Raw genomic sequence first — 6,158 nt, 5'->3', positions numbered from 1 at the left:
TTGTTTTTATAAATTACTAAGATAACTGGAATAGGGGTACAATACTTCAGAGAGTCTTAGAATGTGCTGGAGATACCATGCAACTCCCAGAATTGCTCTCCGGTTCTTTCTTTGTATCCAGGTTTCCCATGCTACTTTAGGCTAGTCCCTTTTGCAATGTTGCTGGTAAGGCTGGGGCTCTGATGAACTACTTTTATAAAGAGCTTTTGCCATGAGTCCTGATATAGTTGCTGATCTTGTGAACCCCATTGCTGTCAGCAACACGGCAGGAAATAGAAAGAAGTTAGAGACCCTGGGGCACTACTTGCCATGGAGGACTCCTGAAGGCCTGGGAGCCAATCCCCTCTATCACAGGGCTGCCTTCCCATGGCTCTCTGAGCAAGGATGGAGCAAGAAATCTCTTCTCTTTTCCTATGCTATGCTGGTCCTTTCCTTAGAAGTTCGGGACTACCACAGGTCCAGTTGCCCACTCCACAGTCCTTTGGATAGTAAGGTCTCTCTCCCAGGCCACACAAACCACACAACACCCTCATCTAGTCACGTATTTTGCTTCTAAACGGCTAGGATGAAGGGACATCCATTACAGTCACCTACATGGGCCTTTATCTTCCAGACCTTTGAAAAGAGGAAGCTTCCTGCGCTCCCCAAGCCCACCTGTTTATGCAGTTAGGGAATCACTAATCTACATTTCATGTAAAAGCTCCATATGCTGGTTACTATATTGTTTCTTAGCTTCAAACCCGGTCTTCTAAACATTGTTCCGTGACGCCAAGGTCGGAACTCTGCCAACTACACGTCAGGATTTAACCAGAAAGGCAAAACTTGTAGGAGATACACACACACACACACGCCCTACAACATACACATACATATGTGTATATCTGTGTATATATTTTAAAATATATTTATTACATGAAATTGGCTTATATCTTTTTGGGACTGGTTAAGCTAGTCCAAAAGTTTACACTCTGTGCTCTGTAGGATAGGCATCCAGGAAAGGAAGATCACAGAAAGACTGGAATCTACAGGTGTACGCCAATGAGCCAAATGTCTACAGATGGAATTTCTCTCTTTCCTTCTCTCTCTTTCTCCTTCTCTCTCTCCTGGAGAAGCCTCAGCCCAAATTTAAGGTCAACCAAGATCATCCAGAATCCCCTCGTTTATTTAAAGTCAACTAATTAGGCACTCTAATGACATTTGTAAAATTTCTTCACAGTGACACCTAAATTAGTGTTTAATGAATAGCTGGGAACTATAGCCTCGCCAAATCAACACATCAAAAAAGCCATCACACTCTACCACTTATCAACTTGACACCTAAACCATCTTCTTAAGCCATATCTAATCTCCAAATAAAGATAATAAACACGGTGAAATTACTTCCTTATATGATACAAATATCCTGCAAACACCAAAATCATGCTAGTCATTTCTCCAAAAGAGGATGCAAAGTTATTGTGAGATGCTCAGTCTATTTATTGTCCTTCAATATCCTGTAACTTAAAAACTGAGATGTAAAGCTTATGATTATTATCTATGTTAGATGATAAAGTAATGAAACAGGAAAGAAAACATATTTTAAAATGTATATACACAAAAATGTATTCATATGTACCCTTTAACACATATATACACTGTTGGAGTTGGGGCTGCTGTGACAAAGTACCACAGATTGAGTGGCTTGTAAACAACAGAAATTTATTTCCCACAGTTCTACAGGCTGAAAGTCCAAGAATAAAGTGCCAGCATGATCAGGTTCTGTTGAGGGTTCTATTTTGGATTGTAGACAACCAATTTAACATTTTATCCTCACATGGCAGAAAGACAGCTAGCTAGTTCTCTAGTCTCTTCTTATAAAGGCACTAATGCCATTCATGAGAGCTCCACTCTCATGACTTAATTACCTCCCCAAATTCCCACCTTTTTGTATAATCACATTAGCGTTAGAGTTTTATAACGTATAAATTTTGGCAAAGCCAATATTGCGCAGCTGATACAGCTCCTTTCTTTGGGATGATCAGCCAGCTACCGCATGGTAGGTTGATTACACTGGACAACTTTCATCATGGAAGAAGCAGCACTTTTTAAAGAAATCAACACTGACCATAATCACACTGGCTTTGGTCAGCAAAAGTCCATGTGTCTGAGCCCAAATATAACCTCCACTTCTGTTACCATGACCACTTTGCTCATGAGCCCATTGGGTAATGACAAGAGTTTCCAGGAGAAAACACTAACTGGTATCCACAGAATGGGTCGTCTTATCCACTTAATTTATAAAATTCTCCTAATTCTCCTTTACTGAGGTCACTCTTCAGTGACCATTTACATGGAACACAAATATCTTAACATTTGATGATTCTATGCCAACTTGGAAACATCTGTCCACATATATCTAACCAAACCTCCTTGCTACCAATTTACTAATTACGTTCCCTCCAAGTTCTTGATCATTCAGTCCAACTATTGGACATAGCCCATACATTGATATAGACTCATATCTCTGGCTATTCCTCCTTCCAGGTAAAATAAACAACCAGGTATACTGTACCAAGTTCTGTGCATGGAAAGAGTTGCCTTCACCACTATCGTTTTGGGATACCATCTATTTCTTCTCTGGAAACATCATGATCTGCTGACTAATGTTATGGATTTCTGTGGGTCAAACTGCTAGGATTACTACTTTGGCTACACCATCCACTGTGGTAACCAGACCCAGCTTGTTCTTGACCACTGACACCCAAAACCCTTTTATCTCCACTGGCTTTAGAGATACCAGTTCAAGGTAGTGGTTCCCACTATAATTTATGGCCCAACACAACATTTTTCAAGGATGAATCACAAATTTATTTTTCAGAGTCATGAGAAAAATTCTGTCCTTTATGTCCTCTAAGGATGAATGCATAGGTCTTACCTGATATTTCCATTCTAACAGTCCAATTACTCTAAGTCTTTGAATATTTCCCTCTGTTATATACTAAGACAGTTCTTGCATTTTGACCTTATTAATGCAGAACATTACTGGCTCCATGTTTTAGTATATTTCTCCTATCAAATGTTAGAGTCATCCCTGCCCCCTAGAAGTAAAATATTTAATCCAGAATCTTTACTTAGTGGGCCCATATCCATACATTCAGCCTGACTCAATTTTATATATTTCCTCTGCAATTCCATATCCTAAATGTCCGTTCCTACAAATATCACTCAAATTTCTTCCTATGTAATCAGAAAAACTCACATTGTCCTTTGTGTGCATTGCCTCCTTATGGGTAACTCTACCTCATGTTTTAGTTTCTGCTGGGATTTGAGTCTAACTGTAAGTCTGGAAGCAAAGAGGGTCATGAGAGTAGTTCCTGGGAAGGACCAGCAGAGCCTTGCAAAGGGAGGCCATTACAGATCTTTAGGCTAATGAGGGCTGAGCTCTTCAGACAGGATAAAGTTTTCTTCTGCTACTGAAGGAGATCCACAGAATCTCAGGGTTGAAGGTCCTCAGATTCATCAAAATCTTTTCATATGTTTTCATTTCACTTTTTAGGATCCCATTTCTTCCTAATTAATGCCCTCACTTTAATGGAAGAGCCTTTGCAGCTGCAGGGATGGGATTTCTGAAAACCAATTCCACTTGGTCCTCTGTCAGACTTGACACCTCTCTAGGCTGAGTGAAGCCCTGTTACTGGGCCCTACAGTGAATAAAACAACGAAGTCAACAATTGAGCAGAAAAGCATCAAGAAATTATTTGTCTGGTCCTGCTCTGTCCTCATTGTTCAGGTCTTAAGATAGGGTTCTCTTTGTTCTGAGATATGCCTAAGTTTCTAACTTAACTGCTTGGTATCTAAATGCCTCTCTTGATAATTTGCCTGATAGAATAGTCTGTTCAAGTTCTGCTTTGTTCATGCCGGTCCTCTCAAATACTAGTGCTCTCTCCTCAATCCTCATTTTCATACCTTGGGTCCTGCTTTCTTTCTCCCACCTCTCTAGTCTGGCCACTGGCCTGCCTAAAAAGCTCTTCAGATACTGTTAACTTCTGGACTTCCTTGATTAAATGCTTCACACACTTGCTGGGCTCCCCTTGATAAACCAGCACAATGTTGACTACATTAATTAGAACACTTCTGGATTCCAGAAATAGAAATCCAACCAAAACTAGCTTATAAAACAAAGGAAATGTCAGCCAGCAGGATCAAACCATGGAAAGGACATGGATGTTTCTGGGCTCAGAAAAGTAAAATCAGGTTCACAAATCCCTCATAGCTCTCTTCGACCCTTGTTTCTTTGTATTTGCTTCATCATCTTATACTAGGTTTTTTTTTTTTTTTTTTTCCTCTCTTAAGTAAGGGTGTGTCAACTCGAAGACTTACTGTCTTTATAGCCTAACAACCAGAGGAGAAAGAAGGGTTCTTTTTGTATATTCCAGTTTAAAAAATCCCAGTAAGAGACCCAATTGATCTTGTTTAGATGGTATGCGTTATCCCTATAACCATGGGATTGACATTCTAAGATCAGGCTAAATAGGTCATATGTGCATCCATTTTATAGGGGACCAAGGGGTTGCTCTGTCACTCAGGTTGGAGTGTAGTAGCATGATCATAACTCACTGCAGCCTTGAACTCCTGGGCACAAGTGGTGTGCATCCTTATGTCAAAGAAAGAGGTGGAATTGGTAGAAGAGAAAAAAGAAATAGATAGATGATGCAACCGGGGAAATGGTTTTAATGAAGAGTCACTTGATTCATGTGTATCTTAGTGTTCACCTATTTTCATGAATGACTATATACATACCATGTTATCTTTGTCTGCCTCTCTGAAATTTCAGTTCAACTAAACATGCATTGATTCATGCCAACCATTTCAAATTACTGGAGAGGGAGCTGGGAATCTGAAGATAAATGATTCAGGTACCCTGCCTTTACCCTTGAGGAGCCTACCACCTATGGTAGGAGCAACTTCTATTCCTTGCTGAGTTCCATGACTCCTTTGGATTTGTATCTAACATGTAAGGCTTGAGTTTTCTTCATGTAGCTGAAATTGTATTAATTGAGTTATGCTTTTGACAGGGATTTAAACTATTGCTGTACTGCCTTTCATAAATCAATGAGTGATTTTGTTAGGGAATAGAAAATAGGTTTTATGTTGTAAGTCAGTTCCAATTAATTGATAGTGGCTGCTTTGAGAACTAAGTGAAAAAGAAATCTGGGGTTGTATCTGTGCTCAATGAAAGAAGATCATAAAGTGATTAGCAAGCTTCATGATGAATTTGGAAACATGGAAGTAAACATACCATTAATTTCTGGCCAACTATTTAGTTTTTGGCAATGCTGTTAATTGATGTGTTATTATCTAATTTTTAGTATGCATTTAGCAAATTGAATACATGAGGCCTTTGGTAGACATTACCAAAAAATATTGACATAAGTGCATATATATGTAGTTGCATATATAGTTACATTTATATAGTTGACACAATAAAGGGACTTTTCTTTCCCCTTTCTCCAACATAAAAAAGTTAATAGATTCAAAAAGGACAGTTTGAACTCCCAACATACCAAAATTAGGAAAATAACCACACACTTAGAAGATAAATAGCCATTTTGTACTTAATGGAAGAGTTAGATCGAGTTTAAGGGAGACTTCTGGTTTTTGACTTAGGGAAACTGGCAATCTCTCCACTTATAGTTTGCAATGTTGGAAAAGAAACCTGTGTTTTTTTACTAGTGAAGGGGAAATAACACTCGATGCAGAGTATCGGTTTCTTTCACCTGCGCTCTGGATACACGTGACCCATTATAGAGATTTTTTTTTCAATATGAATAAAAGATTTCCCCTTTTGTGGCTCAGAACAATTTACCTAGACAAGTGATAGACGTTCAGAGCAATTTTTAGGCAAACACTCCCCTGTGTTCTGTAATCAGAACACATTATTTGGAGGATCAAAGCAGTGTGGAAGAAATTAAAAGCCCCAAACATTCAGGGTGGCCACATGATTCTGACGTGGCCTCCTCATTATCTGATAATTGCATTATTTAAACCGTGTTTGTGACTGTCAAGCTTAAGGATGACAAAAAAGTTTAGAAAAAAACATGTCCATTTTCCTTGGCTATTCATAGCTACATAAAAGAGAGGAGAGGTTGGTGAAAAGGTGAGAAACAACAAAACGAAAC

The 6,158-nt window shown here is 39.0% G+C and overlaps 1 pseudogene; it reads left to right on the top strand.

Moving 5' to 3' along the window:
* Window positions 1–211: 211 nt before the first annotated feature.
* The window catches only part of LOC116538174, a 30,455-nt pseudogene continuing 24,508 nt past the window's right edge, over window positions 212–6,158 (top strand).

The sequence above is a fragment of the Sapajus apella genome, unplaced genomic scaffold (genome assembly GCF_009761245.1).
Source record: "Sapajus apella isolate SASKATOON/1434 unplaced genomic scaffold, GSC_monkey_1.0 scaffold4, whole genome shotgun sequence".
NCBI classification, from domain to species: Eukaryota; Metazoa; Chordata; class Mammalia; order Primates; family Cebidae; genus Sapajus; species Sapajus apella.
Note: the sequence above shows the minus strand (reverse complement) of the source record. Positions and strands in the feature narration are given on the sequence as shown.